Consider the following 27,675-nt stretch of genomic DNA (forward strand, 5'->3'; position numbering starts at 1 on the left):
ACATCTTTTCCAAACAGTTTTCACTTTACAATGCTTTTTATATTCCCCCACCTAATTTAATTCCTTTAATATACACATATTCATACACACACTCAAACACACACACACACATTGCACATTTGTTCATAAAATTCTGAAAAATAATATAAACAAAGTGTAAATTATCCAAAATGCTTGGATCAAAAGTATTTTGGATGTCAAATTTTGTTTTATTTTCAAATACCTATATTTGCATATGCACACACAATGAGATATCTTGGAAATGGGAAATGGAAAGTCTAAACATGAAATTAATGAATGTTTCATAGGTAAGGTAAAGGTTTTCCCCTGACGTTAAGTCCAGTTGTGACCCACTCTGGGGGTTGGTGCTCATCTCCATTTCTAAGCCGAAGAGCCAGCATTGTCCGAAGACACCTCCAAGATCATGTGGCCGGCATGACTGCATGGAGTGCCATTACCTTCCCGCCAGAGAGGTACTTATTGATCTACTCACATTTGCATGTTTTCGAACTGCTAGGTTGGCAGGAGCTGGGGCTAACATCGGGCGCTCATTCCGCTCCCAAGATTTGACCTTTTGGTCTGTAAGTTCAGCAGCCCAGTGCTTTAACACACTGTGCCAGCAGGGGCCCATGTTTCATATACACCTTATATACACAACCTGGAGGTCATGAAACAAAGTTTGTGTACACTGAACCACAAGAAAGCAAAGATAACACTATTAGGGGTGTACAATTATTTTCGTTAGTTATCGTAAGTCATATCAAATTAGTTTAATCCGTACTTTTGATGTGATATCTAAACATGGTCTGTGCCAGAAACTTAAAAATTAAAACTTACCCAATACTTTTTTGTTTGCATTTTGTAAATATCAGAGAATTCCCAAAGTCAGTTTCATTTTCAGCACAAAGAAACAAAGCAAAGGCAAAAAAATCTGCCTTTCCTCTTTAAATTAATGACCTTACTCCATTACGAGAGGGAAGCAGCAGGGAGAAAGCGGAGTGGAAAAGAGACCAAGAAAGCACAGCATTCTGGGAAATGTAGTTTGAGAAGACAAGGAGCCCTATGCCAGAGAATTCAAAAGGCCCTGCCCTAAACTACATTTCCCAGAATTCTGCTCAGCATCAGAAAGCCCCAATCAGGAGAGGGGAGAGATTTGTCCCTCCATAGCAGCAGCCAGCCAAAGTTTCAACAAATTGTTGAATCTGCAAAGAGGAGGACTGACTTCAATGAGATAACAGTTGTGGCTTTTTTATTTAAAAAAACATTTTTATCAAAACCTTTTAAAATTCCCTAAAATCAGTAAATGTATAAATATTTCTTAAAATTGGGAGGAATGATCCCCTGTTATCTTGTGTCATTGTATAGAAAATTCAAGGAGATGACTCTTGTAGTTTTCTTTTTAAAAAAATGTTGTTTATAAAAACTTTAAAAATTCCCCAAAACTCAATGGATATGCAAAACATCCTGAAACTTGGTGGGCTACAGGTGGTAAATGTGTTCTACCATTGTAGTAATTTTAACTGTAATAGCTGTAAAAATGAGGGAGAAAGAAGCCCCTGAAGCTTCCCCACTTGCACAATTACTATAATGAAAAAGTAAAGAAATTTCATTACTCTCGTTATAGTAACGACATTTTCACTAACGATGCTTTAGAAACAATTTAGAAATGAAATGCCAGTACCCCCTGATTTTGTAATTAGCTTTGAAAAAAAATCATTCATCACACAGCCCTAATCACCCACCCATGTGGACAATTTTAGTTTTTGGAGTCACAAGGTTGGTTGTGGGAACATAGTAGAGGATTCCGACATAGGATCTCTGCTGCCAAAGACTCCCCCTTTCCTCACTATGAGTTATCTTAAAAATGGCTTAGTTTTCAAAGAGTTTTCATAGAGGACACCATTGACTAAATTATTCATTTTTCCTTGTAGAAACAAATAATTTAACACATAACATCCCTAGTGTATGTATGTGTGACATCAGATTTCTATTCACTATTCTATATTCCTTCTTATCTCTTATTGAAGATAGAATACTTTTTCTGTGATGGTATTTGCCATCTGCTATTTACATACATCTCTATCACACCTTTCTTCCACAACGGCACCTCATATGATAGGTATTCTGTGAACAGCAATAATGGTTTTGCCACTTTTTGCTCTGCTTACTGAATCGAAGAGTTAAAAATTTGCTTAAATGCTAAATCTAAATAATAATGCAGTCACTGCATTAGCAGAATAGATAAATATGTCTTTTCTTTGATTTTTTTAAAAGATGGGAAAAGCAAAAATGCTTTTTAACAAATTTGAAATTTGAGATAACAAATGTTTGAAATGGAAATAGTTTCCACTTATGTTAAACAGCATATTTGGTTGGGAGAAACCCTGGCAATTTTGATGTATTGGATTTGATTATTACAGGTTCCAGTACAGCGAGTCCCCGGGTTACAAACAAAATAGGTTCCGTAGGTTTATTCTTAAGTTGAATTAGTATGTTTTCAAATGCAACCCCAGCCCCAAATCCAAAAGTTGTGGATAGTATAGAGAAGACCCCTGTGGTGTTCATTTAACTGCCTGTGTCCTTGTTTAGAGGATTTCACCTCATTCTTTTACTGTGACAATTGGATTTTGAAAATTTTGGGGTGTCACGGAAAGAATGATTGCTGTGATAAATCTTCAGTGGAGATACTCTTTTCCCATGATAGCTCTTCCAGGAGTGAATTTCCTTTCCTAGGGGTAAATTTCCTCACACTTCCTGTTGTCTCATTATTTGTTTTTTATTAGAAGTCAGATGCAAGTCAGGTGCTTGTAACTCGAGGATGGCCTGTGTATATGTGTGTGTGTGTGTGTGTGTGTGTGTGTGTAGACTTGCAATTATCTATAAATTGCAATTATCTATAAATGCAATTATCTATAAATGGCTGTTAGCTAGAAAGATACATTATAGTATATTTAATTAGAAAAGCTTATTTATTTGCATTTGTGTTTTTAGTTTGGCATGTGGGAAATTGCATATTAACTTGGTGGGGTGGGCGATGTGTGTTTGTGGATTTTTGTGTAAGTCAGTATTTTCATATAGTTGTATATTTCATTTGTAATGTATGTATTCAATGTGTAAAACTCATTGCAAAAAAGTATCTGAAAAAGTGGAGTGACAGATTTATTAATCAGGATTGCACTTGCCAAATTGGGACAGTTGGAGAGTATGCCATTGCCATTCCAGTCAAAACTGACAAACACATAGCTGAGCCATCAATGTATCATCCATACAGAATTGTTTCCTGCTTTGTCTCTTGGCCATTGAGGTAAGGCATCATGTGCTGGATCTAGTACTAAATCCAATCTAAGAACCTCATTACATTGAGGTTTTTACCTGTCCGGACACATCCAGCACAGTTCAGGGACTGAGACCACCAGATTCCATCAAACAATGTAGAGCTACTTCTGGTGGGGCTCCGTCACTGAACTGTGCTTGATGATGATGATGATGATGATGATGATGATGATAATTTTATTTCTTACCCAGCTTTCCCTGTGGCTTGAGGTGGGTTACAATACTATTTAAAAACATGAACATTGCAAAAATTCAACAAATATACATATTTCTATAAAAGATCCACATTAACACTGCATTTCTATAAAATACAGAAAGGAGCAGAATTCAAAACGATCTTAACAGACTAGAGAGATGGGCCGAAACTAACAAAATGAAGTTCAACAGGGACAAATGCAAGATACTTCACTTCAGCAGAAAAAATGGAATGCAAAGATACAGAATGGGGGACGCCTGGCTTGACAGCAGTACATGTGAAAAAGATCTTGGAGTCCTTGTGGACAACAAGTTAAACATGAGCCAGCAATGTGATGCGGCTGCTAAAAAAGCCAACAGGATTTTGGCCTGCATCAACAGGGGAATAGCGTCTAGATCCAAGGAAGTCATGCTCCTCCTCTACTCTGCCTTGGTCAGACCACACCTGGAATACTGTGTCCAATTCTGGGCACGGCAGTTGAAGGGAGATGTTGACAAGCTGGAGAGCATCCAGAGGAAGGCAACTAAAATGATCAAGGGTCTGGAGAACAAGCCCTATGAGGAGCGGCTTAAAGAACTGGGCATGTTTAGCCTGCAGAGGAGAAGGCTGAGAGGAGACATGATAGCCATGTACAAATACGTGAGGGGAAGTCATAGGGAGGAGGGAGCAAGCTTATTTTCTGCTGCCCTGCAGACTAGGACACGGAACAATGGCTTCAAACTACAGGAAAGGAGATTCCACCTGAACATCAGGAAGAACTTCCTCACTGTGATAGCTGTTCAGCAGTGGAACTCTCTCCCCCAGGCTGTGGTGGAGGCTCCTTCCTTGGAGGCTTTTAAGCAGAGACTGGATGGCCATCTGTCGGGGGTGCTTTGAATGCGTTTTCCTGCTTCTTAGCAGGGGGTTGGACTAGATGGCCCATGAGGTCTCTTCCAACTCTACTATTCTATGATTCTATGATTCTACATATTAAAATACACAAAACAGGCATCAAAAAAAGGACATGAGTTTAAGATTCATAATTAAAAATTCTCTAGTTAGGCCAGCCAGAAAAGATGAGTCTTTAGATGGTTATTAAATTCCTACAATGGAGTTAGCTGTTGGAGCTCTACCGGCAAGTCATTCCAGAGTCTTGGGGCGGCCAATGAAAAATTCATTTGGGTGGTGGTCACCAGTCGGGTTCTGTGAGGCTGGAGCAGATGCCCCCCAGTGGACCTAAGTATTTGGGGAAGATTGTATGGGATGCAACCTAACAAGAAACAAGGAGAACACAGGAGGCTTCCTGTATTCTCATTGCCAGCAATGGGGCGAGTGCAGGGGGAAGCTGGGCAGCGACACTTTCCCCCATATAAATAGGGAAGCCGCTGCTGTGGGTGGTGCAGGACACAAGGCAGTGGCTATCCCCCGCTATCCACCAGATTGGCCATGCTGCTGGCAAACCCCTCACTGTTGCCCACATTAGGCATCTTCATGTGATGAAGTTGTAAGTCCCAGCTACGGCAAATGTACAGATACCAATGGGCCTTAAATTAGTGGTGATATATAAGCAGTCCCATTTATTGCAATGGCTTTACAAGTTTCTCCTTATATTTTCTGTAAAAACTATAATACAGTTTTTTCCTTTCTTTATCATCAGTCTGAAAAAAAACCCCAAAAAACTATGAACTGATTATGAACAAAATTGATATGATTGTAACTACCAATGAAAATATTTCATAGCTAACATAAAGCACTGTGGATGGTTTGGTTCAATTGATGAGTCACTTTCTTTTCATGGTGTAGCAAAGCATCCCAGTTAGAAACTGTATAGTCGGTGTTTACCAACCATTAACCTAAAAGTGGCAATAATTTCTCAGGTTGCAATTAGTTACGGTGACTGATACGGATCAAGCATCATCCTGTCAGCTGTCTCAGATTATGAATGCAAGTCATTTCTCTCCCTCTTTCTCTCCTCTCCCCTGGTCATAGCAATTCATTAGTTCTGCTGTTTGAGAGCAGCTGTACCATTTGAGATGTAATTTATTCAAATTCTCTCAATATTATTGCTCGAGCGTGAGAAGATAAGTGATTTGATGAGGCTATGTATTTACTGTCAGATAACATTATAGGTTGAATGTGTGGTCAGAAGTGATGGGGGAGTGGGATGGGGAAATGTTTCCTCTCCCTCAGAAATATTGCTTCTTTTAAGGCAAAAGATTAACTCCAAGGAAGGAAAGGATGAAAATCTGGGCACACGTCAGTCATGTCACATGCAGTTATTCAGAGAGCCCTCCAAAAGGTAACCTTGTCAACTTCATTACAATTTCACCTTGCTATCCCTACAGATTGATGAATTTTGTAAAAAGCAGTCATGCTGGTTAAATAGAAATGTTCATGGCAACAGAAAGTTATAATACATTTCATCCGGTCGACATATACTTTGAGGTGTATGCTATGTAAATCCACTTTTCATGACGAAGCACAATGGATAGATTATGACACTTGGAAATCTTTCTGATATATGAAGCATAATCCTTTTTTGGGAGGAAGGAAAAGTGCCATAAGTATCCTCGTGTTACAGGAACCCATTTCATGGTCTATGTAAATGGGATTTGATCCAGACTTAGTCATGCTTACACAGCAGACTCACTGAAATCAATGGGACTTCAGTCATGCCCAAATTAAATCTCATTGATTCCAATGGGTCTACTCAAAGCATGACTAAATCCAGATCTATCCTATTATCTATCTACCTCACAAGCACTGCTTATGGCTTGTTTGGGTTGCTTTTGTCTTCACATGGCAGCAGAAATGAGAATACTTGAGATTTAGAGCACGCTGCCATGAAACACATATATTAACCCATTTTACTTAGAAACTTGCCTGGTAGATCAGCCCTTTGCCATATAAAGATTTTGCTAGGATACAATTTTCCCCACTGACCTTGACTGTTGCCAAGTTTCTCCCTGAGGGAGGCAGGATAAGACATCTTCCTGTATTAGACTCAGGCTGAAACATGTCCTGTATCTATTTGCAGTGTTCTTAATAGGCATGTGCAATCCAGAAAGAAAAAAATGGTTCTAAACTCTCTTCGAAAGTAGGGGGTGCTGGCACTTCATTTCTAAAGTCATTTATGAATTTTGAAGGCAAAAAGTTCAAAATTTTCTGAACCTTCTGAAACTTCGTAAGTAATTCGTTAATGGCGGACGCACATGCGCAATAACAAAATACAGAACTGAGGGGGGCGGGAATTTAGGGGACTCTCTCGCCCTCAATTTTTGAGGTATCCTGATGAAACTTTACTACAGTGGTAGAAAATATTTACCACTGTTAGCTCACCAAATATCAGAAGGTTTCCCTTATCCTCTGATGTTTGATGAATTCTCATTTTTAAATAATTACAGAAATCTGTTCCTGGTTTGAAATTGTTATTTCCTGTTTCATTGGGTTGTTTTCACTTTGAAAGTCATTGTTCTACTTCAGAAACTTTGTTTTTGTGGCTGAAACTTTGTTAAATTGGTGGGCGCTCAGCAAACCATAATGTGCTACTATAGCACATTATGGTTTACTGAGGGTTTTTGGGAATAATGAGACACACAAACAATCAAAGGTCAAACAAACAATCAAAGAGCATGTGGACAATTTCAACAGAAAGGAGGAAACCATGAAAATGAACAAAATAATTCTAAAATCAGAACAGTAAATTAAAAACAACTCTCTGAAAGCAGCAATTACAGACATGAGTCAATCAGGGGCAGCTAACACCTCTAAACAAAGGATTCCCCCAGACAGAAAGAAGCCAGGACATGAAGCTGGCAAGGCCATTAATGTGATTAATTATAACATTCACACTGGCCTCCAACAGACATGAGTTCTTTCTCTCAACCTGGACCTTCCACAGATATATAAACCTTCCTTGCTTAGTTTTCCAATATACCTCACAACCTCTGAGGATGCCTGCCATAGATGTGGGCAAAATGTCAGGAGAGAATACTTCTGGAACATGGTTGTATAGCCCAGAAAATGCACAACAACCCAGTGATTCTGGCCATGGAAGCCTTCGACAACGTGTTAAAAAACTATTTTTTAAAATGGAGAATAAAACCTCGTCTGTGAAGACTTCGCTCCATCCTGTGTTCTCCTCATTTTTTTCCTGACACTGAAGTAATATACTATTTATTTGTCCCACCACAGAACTTAGAAATGAAGAATGATTGAGCCAAGGATTTTTACGAGTATCAGAACTGGTATCATATGGTATATCTACATGTAGAATTAACACAGTTTTACACCGTATTAACTGCCATAGCTTAATGATATAGTATCACGGGAGTAGTAGTTTATGGGATTTTAGTGTTCTGCCCAATTTTAGTGTTCTGCCAAGATTCCTCTGCATTGATCCATAACAGCTAAACCTGCATTATGGGATACAAATATATTTGACAGGTAAAGTGGTGTCAAACTGCATTAATTCTGCATCCACGTATCTTCCATATGAAAATCTTTCCTTGGTCATCTGGGCTCCCTGTTTTAAAGCACTGGGATAACTGCAAGTCAGCAATCTTTGCTAAAGTACTGAAAACCATCTTCAGTTTTACCAGTAGTAGATCCAGCTCTGTTTTTTTGCCTATCCTTATGTTGGCATAAAATGAGAATTAAAGATTCAGCTCTATGGTAATCTGTTTTAGTGAGACTGATCAATTCTATTCTGATAATAGCTGATATTTCCCAATGCTGTATATGCAATATTATTTGCCAAGGGCTACCTCCTCAGATGTTGTGGCTACATACAGTGCCAGACTTTGAGAAACATCTTTATTATCTTTAAAATAATCTAATGCGATTACATAGACTGGATAAGTATTACCATTTTTTTTTTGCATTAGATAGTCTTCATGCTCATTTTATCTTTGTATAACTATGAATTTCTATAAAATACAAATGCTTGGAATAAACGCCATCTGTCTTGATCAGTGCTGTCAGTAGGTTGGGCTGAAAGCAGTGCTGGGGCTTCGTAAATCCTTTGGTCAAAGTTATTGTTTGTTGTATTTGCCTCCCTACTTCATTTCAGGACTCATTTCAGCTCTGTATTTATTTCACTTGGCAAATATAGTAGGGCTGGTATTTCAATCCTACACAACGCTGACATAAGTACTTTAGTTCGTAACCTTTAGATTTCCAAGTGTTCTAGACTTCAGATCCTAGAATTCCTGACAGTTGGCCAAGCTCTCTGGAGGTTCTGGGATTTGAAGTCCCATGTACCTGAAGACTGAAGACTGAGAACTATTGCTCTAAACCAGTTGTCCCCAAACTAAGGCCCGGGGGCCGGATGTGGCCCTCCAAGGTCATTTAGCTGGCCCCTGCCCTCAGTTTTATAATATTTTTATATCATTTTTAATAATATAATGTATTGTATATACATATAATATTGATAATAATATTATAATGTTATACAATATAATACTAATAATAATACCATATAATAATATTAATTATATATTACATATAATATTACAGTATAGTGGTATAGTTCAATATCTATATACATAAAAGAGTGATGGCATCAGGGCAGCGGACAAAACAACAAAACTACAGGCCCCCCAACCTCGAAATTTAACAACACAACCCATCATTCACGGCTCTAGGTTGATACAACAAAAAGAAAAGAAAAATAAAGTCCTAATTACAGGGAGAGGAATAATAGTTTTTATCCAATTGCTGCCAGTTAGAAGGCTAAGCTCCACCCAATTGGTCTCCTAGCAACCTACTCAGCCCAGGGGACAGGCACAGTTAGGCCTCACTTAGGCCTCTTCCACAGATTATCAGATTTTAACTGGATTATATGGCAGTGTAGACTCAAGGCCCTTCCACACAGCTATATAACCCATTTAGAATCTTATATTATCTGCTTTGAACTGGATTATCTTGACTCCACACTGCCATATAATCCACTTCAGTGTATATACTAAACATAAAGAATACCATACAACAGACATACAACCCTAACCCACCACTTCCTCAACAATTTCTCACCAACACCACCAGACAACGCCACAGCAACGCGTGGCCGGGCACAGCTAGTAGTAATATATAATGCTAATATTGTGCTATGCTAATAATATAATATATTGTATGTACATACAGCTGCTCTGAGTCCCCTTCGGGGTGAGAAGGGCAGGATATAAATTTAATAAATAAATGTAGTAAATGAATAAATAAATAATTTTAGACTTAGGCTCGGCCAAAGTCTGAAATGACTTGAAGGCACAACAACAACAATCCTAATTAACTTTACTATCTCACTGGCCAGAAGCAGGCCCACACTTTCCATTGAAATCCTGATAGGTTTATATTGGTTACAATTGTTTTCATTTTTAAACACTGTATTGTTCTTTCATTGTTGTTGTTGTTTTGCACTATAAATAAGACATATGCAGTGTGCACAGGAATTTGTTTGGTTTTTTCCCCCCAAATGATAATTCGGCCCCTCCACAGTCTGAAGGATTGTGGACCGCCCTCTGCTTTAAAAGTTTGAGGACCCCTGCTCTAAACTATAATTTCCCAGTGCTTTCTTCCTTTATAAGTTGTTATATGTGTGGTTTGAGGCCATAAGCTCTTCTGGCTCCCAGCAGTGTCTGAATAGGAACTCTCTATATATTTAAGTTCTGTAATGGAGGAAATGTGCAGGTTTTAAAATACAGTAGAGTCTCACTTATCCAACGTAAACAGGCCAGCAGAACGTTGGATAAGCGAATATGTTGGATAATAAGGAGAGATTAAGGAAAAGCCTATTAAACATAAAATTAGGTTATGATTTTACAAATTAGGCACCAAAACATCATGTTATACAACAAATTTGACAGAAAAAGTAGTTCAATACACAGTGATATTATGTTGTAATTACTATATTTATGAATTTAACACCAAAACATCATGATGTATTGAAAACATTGACTACAAAAATGCGTTGGATAATCCAGAACGTTGGATAAGCGAGTGTTGGATAAGTGAGACTCTACTGTATGTATAAAATAAGAGAAAGTTTTCATCTCATAGCTATAATTTGAATTCGCTCTTTCTCCTATATTTCAACATTCAAGTTTGCAGAGAGCTGATGTAACTCAAACTGCATTATTTATCTAGGAATGAAATGTTAAGAACCTCAATGTCTTCTTCAAGGTTTAAATCTGATGTCCTTATGCTTGCATTGGCTTATGCATTTTACTTTACTATTTTAACACACATAGGCATCCCTGGAGATGTATGCCTGCTTTTGGATACAGGCCAGCTATTCTTAAATACTTCAAAAGTGTGAAATTAAGCAAGCTACCATATGTTTTTTAAAAAACCCTTTCACTAACACAGGAATAAGCTATTTCACACATTTAAAAGGAAACTGAGCTCAAGGTGCACTTTCTGATTTCATCAAATTATGTACAACTGCATTTCTTCATCAACTCAGATGCACACTGTTTCTTTTCTAAAATGGAAAAAAACCTAGATCAAATACCATCAAAAAAGAATTATACTTACCAGAGATACAGACTCATTGTGGACAGGATTTATTTATGAGTGTAACAGGAATAATTAATCCACAAAACTGGAACTTATATATTATCTTCTTAGGTTATTAGAGATATGAAGTGTGACAATTCATATTCCAGTGACAAAGCTGAATCAGCTTTCATTTTGATTCATGATAGCTATCCATACAAAGACGATAATGAAACCCTGAATCAACCAATTATGATCATTTTGTGGGAAATTCAAAATGAACATCAACATTATGATATTTCTCCCTACAGTCTCTGGTCAATCTAATTAATTTCTCCTTAAATTTATTAATTATATATCTAAAAGATGTTTAAAACTATATGTCACTTGGCTGAAATCCACACCTGCAAAAATCCATCCTTATTTCAATCCTGCTGCTGCTTGAACACACAATGTTACTCCAGTTTTAAAATACGTAACACACTTCTTTTAGATATCTGAAGATTTTAATATGTCTTGTGCCCCAAACTGAACTGATGGTGGAATCATGGTATGATGTGGTTAGAGCTGGGGTTCTCAACCTTCTTTGTGGAGTCCTTGGGGTTTCTCCTCCCAGGAAATGCAGTGAAATTGAAGTTTTGAGATGCGAGAGAAAGCAGCAGCAGCAGCATCCTCCCAGGGCACACATCCTTTCTCTCCCACCTCCCTCTTTTTCTTGCTGCTTCGACCCTCACTCACCACTGTCTTTGCTTCCCAAACTCTATTTCCCTCTCACTGCTCAGGGGGTGATTTGATAGTGTTTTTTTCATGGAAGAAGTGGGTTGGACTGGATAGCCTCTGAAGTTTCTGCTGCTGCTGCTGCTGCTACTACTACAAAGGTTGGATGGCCATCTGTCAGGGGTGCTTTGATTGTACTTTTCCTGCATGACAGAAGGGGGTTGTACTGGATGACATCTGTTAAGTTTATGTTGGTTAAAAGTGTTCTTCATTTAAAATATTCTATTGTTTTTTCTTTCTTCTTTTCTTTTATACTGTGTGAATTAATTCACACAAACACTCTCCATCCATCTGCCACTGGCCTGGCCGATGTCTGTTATACATTACATTACATAATATAAAATATAATATAATATGGCTCCCCAAAAAACTTTTGCTTCTACAGAGGCTCCATAGTTGAGAACTAAGTTTGAGGATAAAACAGATTGGTGAGTGGTAATGTTTTTCCTAGTCTGGCAAGTGTGTAATTTGCATTTTAAAAACAAAGTTCAGTGTATATATGTGGATATCTACATTTTCAAATGTCTGAAGATTTTCCTCTTGCTGGAATGTCTGTTACATTTTATTTATGTTTATATTTAATTAAATTTGATTAAACACAGTCACCCTTTCACATTTGCAGGGTTAGGAGCTTACGGGCTGCTGCCCTACACATTTTTAGTAGGGATTTTGTTAACACTGGTGTCCATCTTCAGCTGTGTTCAGTTTATTCTGCCTTAATCAGTAGTCTTTTTTTTGGGGGGGGGGGGAATAAAATTAATGGGGACTGGGCCCTGCTGCATATGTGTGCATCCATTTACTCTGTAGTGGATATGTATGCAGGGTAGGGAAATGAAGGAGAATTTATATTTTAATTTCATTGTATTGTCTTTAGTTAGCATTGATTTATATTTGTTGTCAGCAGCCTTGAGTCCGTATATAGGGAGAAAGGTGCAATATAAATAAATAGCATCTAGTTCTCACTTTAAGCATTGTTTTTATATGGATCTTGATAGAATGATAAACAGAAAGAAACCAATGGAGGCCAGCAAAAGCATAAAACCATAGAGAGACATATTGGGGGGGGGGGGGGAGTTCACTGAGAAAGAGTCAAAAAGACCGCCATAGTGCTTTGGCCCTGCTAACAGATTTTGTGATATCACAAATGTATAATTATGATTAAAACCATAAAAATAATAATAATAATTCAGATTGCATTTTAAAGTCAATCAAAATCATACAAAAGTTGAAAGTTACATGTTTTCACATCCCATTGAATGGACAGCAGGGAGGGAGCCAGTTTAGCCTCCCATAGAATGGAGCTCCCGATGTCTTCCCATAGTCCACAAACTTAATTCACAAAATGCTTTTAATAGATAACAGGGTTAATTTAAGAATGGTACATTTGGCTTCTATATCAAAGCCTTTCTGCATTAAATATCAAGGCATGATGTACTAGTTGAAAAAAAATAGTGATACGTTTTTTTTTTTAAAAAAAACAACTTCTATTAATTTTGCACATGGAAAGGACCAGAATGGGAAAAAAATGGTGGATGTGGAGAAACTGAAGGATGAGTAAAAAGAAAATTTTGCATCAAAGTTATAATTACTTGTTTTGAAAAAAAGAATAACCCTAAATATTGCAGCCATAGTGCGGCCATGCATTTTTGAAGTGTTTGCCTGACATATCATAAATAAGTAATACTTAATGACAGGCGAATGCCTTTAAGACTTTGAGAGAAAGTGCTGTTTTGGATGATGCTTATTAGATGGGAAAACATATCCACTGGACAATGTTTTATTGATGGAGCATATGTTTTTTTTCACTCCACTTTTGCAAAGATGAATCAGCTACAGAATATTAGGTAGTTTGGACATGGACCTTTCTCATAAGAGGTTTGCCATCCAAGCTCTATAATCAAAAATTATAAACAAATGAGTAGACACATTATATCCTTCACTCTTTGCTACTGGAACATCTTGGGAAACTAAAAGACAAATGAATCTGGACCAGCAATTCTGGTGGGAATTGTCATTATCTCTTTAGGCTCCATATGTAATATATTTAGGGAAGTCAGAAGGGAAAAAATGACTGACATTCTGGTTGCTTCCTCATAAAAGCCTTAACACTAATTTGTAGAGTGATATCCTAGAGAAAGCTATATGTGTGAGAGGGGGAGAACATAAGAGAAATGAAATCAGAATATATGTTTGAACCAATTTGGAAGAAAAATACAGCCAGCTTGTTAAATGAACTTCTGAAGGATTACAGAACAGAAGTTAAATTAATGATGGTTCTTAGAAACATCTGTTAACATATGGATTTCATTAAGCACCTTTGAGGACAAAGAGGCCTTTTGCATTAAGATGTGGATGAACTGCTTAGAAAAAATGGATAACAAGCAGTTAGCAAATTCAAACCCTCACATCAAGTTGGACAAAATATGAAGAAGATGTGAGGCATACCTCTAGAATGGATGCTTTAAGGCAGGAGTTCTCCTACTGTGCTCCATGGAGCCCCTGGGGCTCCACGGGTGATGGTGAGGGGCTCCGCAACACCATGCTTCTTCCCACCTCCTCCTCCTTCCTCCTCTTGAGGAATGCAGGGAAATTAAAAGTTTGCAGATGCCAAAACAGCAGCAACAGCATCCTCTGAAGTACATACTTTCTTCCCCACCTCCCTCATTGCCCACACTCTTTTCCTTGCCACACAACCCCCCGCCCTCACCGCCACTGCCTTCTTGCTTTCCAAAACCTTATTTCCCTCCTACTGCACAGGGAGTGCTTTGATCGAGCCTTTCCTGCATGGCAGAAGGAGGTTGAACTGAATAACCAATGGGGTTGCTTTTTCTCCTCCCCCTCCTCCTCTTCCTCCTCCTCCTCCTCCTCCTCCTCCTCCTCCTCCTCCTCCTGAGGCCGGATTGCCATCTGCCAGGGGCACTTTGTACTTTTCCTGCCTGGAAGAAGGGAGCTGAACTGGATGGTCCCTGGGGTTACTACTACTACTAACGCTTGATGGCCATCTGTTGGGGGTGCTTTGGTTGTGCTTTTCCTGCATGACAGAAGGGAACTGAACTGGATGACCAATGGGGTTGCTCCTCCTCCTCTTCCTCCTCCTCCTCCTCCTCCTCCTCCTACTACTACTACTACTACTACTATCTGCCAGGGGTGTTTTATGCTTTTCCTACATGGCATAAGGGAGTTGAACTGGATGACCACTGTGGTTATTATTACTGTTGTTATTATTATAAATACTACAAGAATCCCCGGTGGCAAAGTGTTTTAAACCACTGAGCTGCTGAACTTGCAGACCGAAAGGTCCCAGGTTCAAAATCCCAGGAGCAGAGTGAGTGCCCGCTGTTGCTCCAGCTTCTGCAAACCTATCAGTTTGAAAACATGAAACAACATGAAATTGCTGTATTGGAGTGTACACGTGCACTGCTTAAAAGCTAAGGTGCTTTGGATTATTGCCCAGGTAGGAACATAATTTTGACTTAAGTAACATCCATAAAAGTGAATTGTGATGACGTAGGTCCAACTTCCCCAGTGTAATTCACTAACTAGTGGGTATCAGCCATAGTCTCTGGGAAGAACTTGGCATATGCTTAAATTTGCTGAAAACCTACTGATATTAAATATTTTTGTGTGTCTGTGCACATGCATGCATGAGAGAGGGAAATAAGAGAAAGAAAGAGAGATCAGAGGAAAAAGAGAGAGGGAGAGAGACGCCACATAAACAAGTGATTGAAAAATCACTATCTACAGCATTTTATGAGGAGAGGCCAATGCAGTACAATTGTTTTTTTAAAAGGATATTGTTTAGCATGTTAAAATATTATTTTAACAGTACTGTATTTTAATTTCCCTTTTTTCTAGGAGAATAAAATCTCATGGTAAACCCTATATTAGAGGCGTGCAATTTGGCCAAAAGGCATGTAGTTTCGGGGCCTATTGTCATCTAGCCTTTCATTCTGTTTACTGGGAACTTACTCAAATCAGGAGGGTGTGTTGCCATTTTCATTCAGCAAAGAATCAGACCATTGGCTACAATGGGAAACTTTAAATGCTCAATATTCAGTCATTTTAAGGCCTATCTGTATGAAACCTACCTCAGTTTTAGACCTCATTTAAAACTGCAGGCCTGCCAAGTTTCAAAACAATTTACCAATCTACTGTTTTTTAAGAATGATTTTAAGTTTTAACCATAACATTTTTTTAAAAATAAGACAAGCCACAAGAGAGAGTTCTGGGAATGGTAGTCACCGGTTGTGTCAATTCTTAGCCAATCAGAGCATGGACACCACCAGACTTTTTATTGGCAGAGAAACAGAGAGAGAGAAACTTCAACTCCTATCACGCTCTGAGAGGAACTCAGAGACTTTTCAATGCCTGCCCCAGGCAAGTGCTGCTGGGAAAATGAGTTCCTAACAGGGCCCTCTCTGGAGGAGGAACCTAGTGAACTTTTTTTTTTTCACAGTTCACAGAATTTATTTCCACATTTTTCTCATGTTCTGTGCTGCTACAGCTACTGAAGCCCCACTACAGTTGACTATCTGATTTACGTATATGAATTATGAGCTTTTTGTTTTGTGCCTTCAGATTGACCCTGACTTTTAAAATTTGTTTTTTTATTGTAAACACAGGTACAATCTAGGGAACTTTCCCAAAAAGAAATGAATGGATACTGCTGCTGGGAGGGAGAAAAGACACTGCAGGTAATCCCATCTTCTGCAGGAGCCCCGGGGAAGACTCCTGCCTCAGGTATATTGCAGACTTAAGTTTATCTACCCCAGGAGCCAAAAATATCTGACTCCCTTAATCCTCCCTGTTCTGTTTTTGGAGGTTATATAAAACGAGCACCGAATATTACAAATCATTTTTGTTCAAACTGATTTGGGCCCAAGCCTACCATATACCACTGATTGCTTTAAGAAACTTTTACTTCATGTCAGTTTCACCTATTCAACTAGAGCAAGTGTATCTTCTGATCCCATTGCTCTATCCTTGTATCTGCCATTTATCCAGCATCAAAGACAAGGAAGCAGGGAGAACCATTTGATTTTATTTATGCCAAAGTAAAAACATTCCATATTTTGGATAATGGGAAAGGTTGAAATTTGCAGAAGAGAGGTGTCACAGAGAAAATTTTCTAATACAATAAAGAGTTTAGCTTTATTTACTATTTATTGTTGAAATGTTTCCTTATTCATCTCTATCTAGTTATGAGCAGCAAGCAAATAGATCAGAGATAGAGAATCCTGTAGTCCTCCAGATACTGTAAGACTGCAACTTCCAGCAATCATATACAGCATGGTAAATAGTTGGAAATGCTAGGAGCAGCAATCCAATACCCCCTGGAGTGTAGCACAATTTCTACCCCATAATCTGTCATACAAAGGCTGGCTTTGACAGTACTGTTATGATAAAGACAATAATTGACATCCATGAATCTGCCTAGTGATTTCATTCTAACTCTGCACAATCGTTGCTAGAACAACTTACAATAGTGGATAACTGGGAAAACAAAAACAGCAGACAATAGAAGGCCATTTTAGAAGGGGAAAGTGAAGGCAATATGATCAGCAAAATATAACACCCAGCAATTACACACTGTAGCAGTCATCAAGGCCTTTAATATTGGATGTTTAGAAGATGTCACTCAGCAGGAGGCACCAACTGCCAAGCCTTGGGTGAAGATTGGCACACTGAGTTGCACGTGCAAAAAAAAGCCCAGTTGGCATCCTGTTCAGAAATTAAGATCTTGCAAGCTCAATTTGCCACATCATAATTGCATTAACTCACTTTTACAGCCTTTGCATCATCACAGTGTCCAAAATTTACCTTTTGAGAGTTGTAACCCTTCCAAGAGGGATTTCTGAGCTGCTAACAAGTAACCTCTCCAGATTGCAAGGCATGTGAAGCCAGGCTGCTGTGACAGGACCCCACTGGGCTCTCTGCCATTGCAGAGTGATAATTCACTGTTCCAGCACCTCAGAAATTCCACTTATAAGGGAGCTGCATGGCTTAAAAAATTGGTCTTTTTGGGGGGGAGGGGGGGAGGTATAATTATGGTTATGTAGGTACTAATACAGGATCATAGTCATCTGCTTTTAGGGTACACAGAGCTTGAGCAGTCTGTGACTTAAAAACCTGTTCAACTGGAGGTTGTTTCCAAGAACAGCTCCACAATTAAGTTTCTTTTTTTGACATTTCTTAAAATATACTAGCCGGCCCTCTTTATCTGTGGTATTGTAATAGTAGGGAAGCTCTGCTACTGACTTCAGTATTTCAAAATAAGAATAAGGATTTAGTAAACAAAAATTTTATATCACTGATAACATGTCAAAAACTGGAAAAAGCTAGATAATTTGTCAATGAAAAAATTGGTTAAATAGGGTGTGGGTTATAACATGATTGGAAAAGCTAATTTATAAACTAAGATTAGCAAAAGGAGATATAGAAGAAAAGAGATTTGTTTATTAGCTTAATGTGTAAAAAAAAGTAAAGGTTTCCCCTGACGTTAAGTCCAGTCATGTCTGACTCTGGGGGTTGGTGCTCATCTCCATTTCTAAGCCAAAGAGCCGGCGTTGTCCGTAGACACCTCCAAAATCATGTGGCCGGCATGACTGCATGGAGCGCCGTTACTTTCCTGCCGGAGCAGTACCTATTGATCTACTCACATTGGCATGTTTTCGAACTGCTAGGTTGGCAGAAGCTGGAGCTAACAGAGGCCGCTCCCGGGGTTTGAACCTGGGACCTTTCGGTCTGCAAATTCAGCAGCTCAGTGCTTTAACACACTGAGCCGCCAGGTAAAGCTAATGTCAAATTCAATCTACCAAAGGATCCAGAAAGACTGTGGACAAACAATTAGAAAATATACAATTATATGTAAGGGTTGATTTTTTTCCAAATAATAAACTGTATTAGGTAAAAAAACGAAAGAACAGTGATGTACATTTACAAACAGAACACACATCATACAGATAGTAACAAACACAGTAGACAATACAATTAATCCATCCCTTCCCCCGTGAACCCATCACCTTGAACTTCCATTCCTATGCTTACTATACCTATACCCGCTAATACCTACCCATATAAGTTCCTTAAATAGTTCCCTTGCAGAATCCTTAAAGTAAACTTCTGCCTTCTTACCAAGATACACGGCATTTGTTTAAAAAATCATTATTTTTTCCTCAAATTATATGTAATGGTTGAAATTAGAATAAATAGTAATATAGAACTGAGAGATCTGTATTATACATAACACTATGTGAATGATGGAGTGAGGGAGTATATATCCAGGAATAGATGAAGTAACAAGACAACTGTATTATGCGAAACATTTTGAAATGCGTAAATAAATCTTTTTAACAAAGTAAATTCAAACAGCAAAACTTGATAGCATTTTACTATGACATTGCACATAAGAGGCATTCTGATATCCACAGAGGTGGTAGTGGGAAGGGGGGGGGGGCACATCTTCAAATCAAATCTCAGTGAATTGCAAGGGCCTATTGTATGTATGATTTGGAGGTAATTTGGAAGCCATGGTTACCAAAGATACTCATATTCCATCACATGGACAGACAACTGGAAATATTCTCCTAATCCATCCCTACATTTTGAGTAAGCATTATTTAGCATTTTTATAGGAAACCCTGTTAGCGATCTACATTTTAAGCAAGAAATTTACAATTCAAGAAAACAATCCTTTGCAAATCTACATTGACTTTTTCTTTTGCAGCCTAATCTTCACAAGAGCAAGTAACTCAAGCAGCAGGTTCCACTGAGTTGATCAAGCAAGGTGAGACTATTAAGACCTAAATACATGTTTGCAATGACCACTGTTGAAAAACATTTCAAAAACATTTTTGAACAGTCACTTCATGACTTGTTGATGAACCTGTGGCATCCTATACATTGGCTGACTATAATACATAAATATGGCTTATATAGGGTCTTCAGGTATTCAGGTTGTTTCATTGGAAGATAGTTGTTGGTTCAGTAGAAAATGAGAAACAGAACAGAAGGAGCTTGTTCATATTTCATGGTGTGGGGGTAGGGGGGAATAAAATAAGAGTTTGCAATTAAGTATTCTCCTAGTATGGCAATTCAAGATTAATGATAATATATCCCAGGTATGGTCTGGCACTTTATCTTGTAACGTCACATCATCGCACAGCCTTTCAACATTAAATGTGCACTGTATACATCATTGCTGACAACAGAACTAGCATTGATTAACTCATATATTCCGTTTGAATCTTTAGAAAATTTATAAAGTATACAAATTATATTTGGTTCTAATTTAGAGCAAAGAGGATCATTTTCTCCCTCCACCCCCACCCCATGGGCATGAACCACAGAACTACAAAGCAAAACCACACAGATGATGAATATTTATCAGTGATGTGACCTGGTATGTAATCAGGTTTGATTTGCTAAAATAAAATGATGAATACACAGGCAGTCGCTTCTGCAACATCATCCAGAGTCATAAAAATGGAAGCACAATTTAGATACAGAAATGCAACACTTTGGCATCCCCCAAGAAATATCTACATCTCCAAAACAGGGTATTGGCTTTCTTACCCTTTTCCCAAATTAATTTTGGAGAGTCAAAGAGTTCGAGCATCCAAATTTAGTATATTTTTTCTTTAAAAAGAATTCTCAAAGGTGTACATTAATAGGCTGTCATTCAAAAAGCTTTTCTTGCCAAGTATTAGATCCAAAGATACCACTTGGGAATCCAGGAAGTGTTGTTGTTCAAAAGCGGTTGTAAATAATGCAAGGAGCCCTTGCATTCTGCATTGTATTGTTAACATTTGCTATCACCTCTGTTTCCTTTGTTCATAAACAACAGATACAGTGATTCATGAGCTGTGCAACTGTCAGATTTTCCGATGTGGTGATACTGTTTGCTCTCTTCATTGTTATATGTTTCCCAACAAGACTATTGTTGTTCCTATCGCCTTCCGATATCTAAACCTATGAGAATGGGAATTCTGAGCAGCATACATGAGGTTGGACACACCCTGTGCAAAAACAGAATCACAGAGTTAGAAGGGGTGATGGGAGTCCAATATGCCAAACCCTTCCAATGAAGGAAATCCACTAAAATGGCTATATCAGATTATTTCAAATCTGTGTCAGTTTGCCATGTGATAATAAGGCTGAATAAATATTCATCCCATCTCCACATCAGATCCATGATCATGACTTCTAGGTGACTTCCCCATGCTCTGCAACTCCCTATCAAGTGGTGCCAGACTTGTTCCATTGAAACATAGGTTTGAAAGAGATGAGAAAGGCCATCCAATCCAATCTGCCATGCAGTAATATGTAAAACAGATGACCATCCAGCCTTTCTTTAAAAACTTACAGAGGAGACTCCACCACACTCCAAAGCACCTTATTTCACTAATGTTTAAGTGAAAACTCTTTTCCCATAGTTTGAATCCATTGCTGCATGTCCTAAGACTTGTCTACACTGCTCCTATACCCTGCATAAGACCAGAGTTCAATCCTGAACTTCCTGTCTATGACAACAAGCAAAGCTGGTTTACCCGGTCTATTACATAGGGTAAAACTCATTAACCTGGTTTTACCCTGCTTTAGGACACATTTCACTGAAACTCTGGAGTAGCCTTCACTTCAGGTTTAGGTTAGACAGCTGGCCTGCCTGTAATCCGAACTGATCTACTGTCCACATGGGCTAGCACTGCCATCCCCTATTTCCTGTGTTATGTGATGCCGGGAAAAGAGGACAGGTTTTGTCAACCTTCTCTTTTCCAGACTGAACATACCCAGTTCCCTAAGCCACTCCTCATATGTCATGGTTTATTGAACTTTCAGTGTTTTGGTCACTTTCCTCTGGATATGTCCCATCTTGTCAATAGCCTACTTGTAGTTTAATGACCATAACTGGACACAGTATTCCAGGTGAAACTCTATTCCCTGACTTTGCCCTTAATGCAGGTTTGCTGCATGTATTCATGTCATGCATCAAATAAGCACTGTGCTGTCAAACTGCCTCAAAACTGCATTAAGTGGGTCAATGTAGATGTGCCCCAAGTCATGGTAACTCCAACATCTCTACTCAGGTCTTGCAGATCCAGGGCCATGGATTCCTTGTTTGTCTCTATCCATCTAAGAATGCCATCTGCCTCTTTTCCTACTGACTTCTACCTCATCAAGCATTATTGTTTTTTAAAGTGTGTCATGTCTTCTTATGATGTCCCCAAAGGCTCAGTTTAGTCACCTTAGCTTCTGGGGAAAGTTCAGGCTTGATTTGCTCAAGAACTGGTGCTCTCTTTGAGGCACAAATTGTAGAATAACCATACCTGAAAGTCATTGTGTAACTGGCTGATTAAATTTCCATAATTTCTAGTAATGAAACATGTCACTCATAATACCAACTGTACTGCATATGACACTGAAAAATATGTATTGCTTCATTAGCTGTGGTGATAGATGTGAGTGTTGAATATATGTTGGAAAATTATAGAAAGACAAAAGTTAATGTGATACCCTTTGGCTGTTTTTTTTTTAATTTGTAGATTTTGAGCATTTCACCCAGTTTTCCAAACAATACTATTATTAACTCCTAGGTATATTTGTGTATGTATATATGTTCCCACAAGTTGTCTATTGACTTATGGAGACTTATTTTTGTATGCAAGGAATCCTGACAAAGGACTCTTGTCACACCCTGGACTCTCCACAGATATATATTTACCTTCCTTGCCTAGTTTATCCATGCCTCACAACCTCTGAGGATGCCTGCCATAGATGTGAGCGAAACGTCAGGAGAGAATACTTCTGGAACATGGCCACACAACCCGAAAGACATACAACAACCCCAATCCTCAGATGGTTTTGTCAGTTCCTTTCTTTGAATATAGCCTTTTGCACTTGGTATTTATTGGTGGTCTCCCATCCAAGTACTAATCAGAACTGACCCTACTCAGCTCCCAAAATCAAGCAAGATCTATGCCTTTAGGATATTTAGGCCACTCCTAGGTATATTAGCAGAACTTTAATTCATATAACCTGAAATTAATTAATTAATATAAGATTGGAAATAGGAATTGGTTAGGGATTGTTTTAAAATGCCTTTAGGAAAGAACATTTTTGGCCATAAGAATATATGAAAAAAATATTACAAAACTGTTCTCAAACGTTACACCATTTGGAAGCCCAACTGTGTGCTTTTAATTCATCTGACCTGCAGCTTGTCATTTTCAGTGTTCTGTAGCATGTGGTATAGCGAAGAGCACAAATGTAATATTTAATAAGACATATCACCTATTCTCATTAAATTTATTGATGTCAAAACTAGCCATCTGGAGCAAAGAACCAATAGTACACTAGTGAAATAAGTAATTTGCATACATTACAAATCCACCAAATTATGAGAGGGTGTCAAGCAGGGGGATAAAGACAGCTCTGAAGGAATCAGAAATACATTGGTGGGGAGGGATATATTTGTTTCCCATTATGGTACTGTTCCATTATCTAGGCAAAGGCCACAAGGAGGTGCTAGAGAGAGAAGGATAGTCTATTTAACACAGTAGTTCCCAATCTGTGGGCTACGGCCCACTGGTGGGCTGTGAGACACAAAATAAGGTATGTAAGACATGCGGGGAAAATTGGCACCAGGGCCTGTTCTTGGGGTTATTTGGAGTGCTGATTCAGAAAATTGCATTGGGTAGATCACATCAGCTCTAGATTATCAAATATGGTTTTCTGTGAGCAAGCAGATGACCACTACTGGATGGCATATATTCTGTATCAGAAACTAGAGCTGATGTAGTCTATCCAATGCAATTTTCTGAATCAGCACCTCAAATAACCAAACCAAATCTAAAGTTGACCAAAACTTATTTGTAACCCTTTTGGTACTAATGTAGAAGAGTGGTCTCTGGTCAAAGTGGTCCCCAGTCAAAGTGGTCCCTGATCAACTGGTCCCTGATCATAAAAAGTTATTTAACTGATTTAACAGGAGAGGAGTTAAAGGAGGAAAACCATTCTCCCTGTTTTTTTCTGGTTATTTTCCCCCTTTCAATTTCATAAATGAAGGTTGTTTCCACAATGGGGACATGGTTGAGGGGAATGTATTTATTATTTATTTACAGTATTTATATTCCGCCCTTCTCACCCCGAAGGGGACTCAGGGTGGATCACATTATACACACATAGGGCAAACATTCAATGCCCATAAACACATCAAGCAGAGACCAAGACAGACAGACGCAGAGGCAATTTAACCTTCTCCTGAGGGGATGTTCGATTCTGGCCACAGTGGGGAGCAGCTGCTTCATCATCCACTCTGATGGCACTTCCTCATTCCAGGTCATAAATTAGTTAAACTTGCCTCCCCACTTTTATAAGTGGTACTTTATTTCCTACTTGATAGATGCAACTATCTTTCGGGCTGCTAGGTCAGCAACGAGCAGGGGCTATTTTTTATTTTTAATTGACAGGTGCTCACCCCGCCACGGGCTGGCCTCAAACTCATGACCTCATGGTCAGAGTGATTTATTGCAGCTGCTCAACAGCCTGCACCACAGTTTTTATGTTTATGAATAACATAAAAACAGGGGAAATGGTTGTACTACTTCAGCCCACCCTCCACTCCCATTAAATTGATCATCTTTCTTTTTCCAGTGCCCCTTTGTGGCCGCCACTCGGATAATGAAACAGTACCCCAGTTATTACATGATTAGCAAGCTTCAAGTTGATGTAAAACACTTCAAGGCTAGGCGATTCAATCAAATCTCTATTGGTTGTATTCATACAGAATAGTAAACCAGGATTCCATGTAATCTGATTTCCCATGAATGAGCCCCCATTGCTCAGTCATTTGCTCCCATTTACTCATTCTGGCAGTGTGAGTAGACAAATAAACAAAAGTTGTCTTGTTTGGTGCATCTTCCAAGCAAAATATATTGTCTTATTGTTACTATTATAAACATTGATTGTAAACAATGAATTGATCTTGGTTTGGTTTATAAATCTTTAAGTATTTGGGAGCAAGAATATAGAACACTGTGTTCTATGGAGGTGATTTGGGGGGGGGGGGAGAGGACAAGGGCATCTCACCCTTCATTTTCCCTTGGTCCATTTGCCTCCTATGACTTTCAAGGTCTGACAAGCTTTACATTTCCAAAACAAGAGAGGTGAAAGGATTGAAGGATTTAGACTTAATAGAGACTGTACAAACACAAGCCCAGAACCATAGAGATCATCACTGTCAAGATAGCAGAACAGCTCCTATAGCGGTGGTTTCCTCCCATCCTACTCCTTATGGTCATCCAGAAGCCCCACATACTACCAAGCAATGGAAATGATGTGCAGCTGTACACAACCACTTTCCCAGTTTGATTTCTTCTCAACAATAAAAAAAATGACCACTGACTAAGCCTGACTTCAATGAACACAGCTGAAAATGAACACCAATGTTATCAAAGTTCCTATTAAAAGTGGTATAGAGCAGGTGCCGCTGTGTTCCAACTTGTACAAATGTAGAGTAATGACTGTATTTATTAAATATTAATAAAATAATGTATATGTAGTAAAATGTAACACACACAACCCAGACCTTCCGATACTCTAATATGCAAATATCTGCATAATTCACTTAACATGAAATAAAATAGGGATATCACACTTCTCCAATGAGGATGCCAAGATAACCACCCACCAGCAGGTCTCCCCCCACCCCTGCAGTTTCATCCCAATCCTGATATGGAATGCAGAACATATTTTTCCAAATATTTTGCAAAAATATTTTTCCTTGATGCCTCAGGACCTTCCAGCATTTAAAGAAGTACTTTCACATTGAAACCGAAAGAATTCTTTGTGTTTAAAGAATATTGGGATTGATGAAAGGACAAATTATTTTGCAGACGGAAAATCAGTTCTAGTTTATCATACCATGAAAAAATGATCATTTAGACCCTCACTTTTTCTAAACTAGTGATCAGCCATAGCTATAGCCTATTGCTTAACTATAATAACTTAATAAGATGAACTTTTTTTCTGAACACGAAAATTGCATTAATATGACAGCTACTTACCACTGATAGATTTGGCATCTATGAACATGTCCAATAAAAATGAGGCCACCTGCTGATGAAAATAACAGTCTGGACCACTGACAAGGAGTGATCATGAAGTACTCACAGAAGTTTCTGAACTTTAATTAGAGGAATAACTAATTCAGAACAGATACTAGTAGGCTTCACAAGTAACTGTATTTCTTGGGAAAGGAATGTTTCAAATATTATTGTCTACTGAAGGTTAAACTGTTTGGATGATTTCATTTTATCTTGTCAGATTATTTTGTGCAAGCGATCTCAGGTGTTCATTATGCATATACAATTAAGCCAATATCAGAAGCAAATCTTATGGGCAGAACTGGATAAAGTTGGAGAGATAGATCATGTCAATATTAAAAAAACTAATTTTTCAGTCCATTTCCTTTTTGATCCCTCCCTCCCACCCCTTTAAATAAAGCTTTACCTGATTATTCTGCTGGTATAATTTTGAGCTCTGCTGAACTGTTGTAGATATTCAATTTTAATCATGGACACATATGAATTGAAGGCATTCTTCTTTGACTGAACTCTGCTGCCACTATGTTAGTAACCTACAGGTTTTCAACCAATTTATATTTACATCAAGTCTTTAGGATTATAATCAGCTGTTAAATATAGAAAGATTAATATTTTTTGGTACAGAAGGGAAATTGAAAATGTCAGTTTGCAAGGGTAGAGAGGGTCATTGCAGCAATGTTGAAAGTTGGCCTCATCACAAAGACCAAGCGACATGTGGCATAACTGTAAATGTTGTAATTAGGAACAACTAGAAGACATCAAAATTTCTACTCAGCCTCCCAGAAGAGACCAGAGTATATTTATTTATTTATTTATTTACAGCATTTATATTCCGCCCTTCTCACCCCGAAGGGGACTCAGGGCGGATCACATTACACATATAGGCAAACATTCAATGCCTTTTAACATAGAACAAAGACAAGACAAACATAGGCTCCGAGCGGGCCTCGAACTCATGACCTCCTGGTCAGAGTGATTCATTGCAGTTAATTGCAGCTGGCATGCTCTCCCGCCTGCGCCACAGCCCGGGCAATTTGGGTGATTAACTACTGTCATGAAGAAATCCTACTTTAAATGAGTCTGACTCCTAGCCCAGCTTGCCCTATTTTCAAGGGATTCTGTATCCAGATGCAGATTTCTGGGATCGTACTCCACAAGGATGTGGAAGGAAGGAAAAAACCAACACTACAAGCAGATTGAAAACTAATGGAAGAATATTTCAGGCATTTTAGATGGGCTGTCCTACCCAGAACTAATGGATAGACACATTCTATTTTAGATAAAGCTCAGAACCTTGAGTTGGCCCAGTGGAATTTTTGGCTGATATTCTTTGAAAGCCAGGCTGTTCTTTCAACCATCCCATGTCTCAAAATATTTTCAGAATGTCTGTTACAGAACATGTCTGCAAAACATAAATCTTTGGTAGGATTTACCACCAGATAAGATTATATTTATAACCTTCATTTCAAAAGAGATTTGCCAAACAACATGGAGTGACAAGCTCAAAACATTCTTGTGTATAAGTCCAAACTATACTTTTGGTTTGTGGTTCTTTGGAGCCAAATGATTTTTGGAATAATGTTTCCGCTTTTTCAGTAAGTACACCTTTTTTTTTGTTTCCCTGGTGTAGAACATTGAATTCTCCCCGCGCATTTCCATTTTCTGAAGCAAGTTTCTAAACTTTCAATATCTAAAATTAATTCAGCTAACTTTTACACATCAAAGATAGTTATGTATCACTAGGGTGCAGAGTTTATGGAAGATCTATTACTGGTGGGAAGCTAAATCACTATT

The sequence above is a fragment of the Anolis carolinensis genome, chromosome 1, assembly GCF_035594765.1.
Source record: "Anolis carolinensis isolate JA03-04 chromosome 1, rAnoCar3.1.pri, whole genome shotgun sequence".
Lineage (NCBI taxonomy): Eukaryota > Metazoa > Chordata > Lepidosauria > Squamata > Dactyloidae > Anolis > Anolis carolinensis.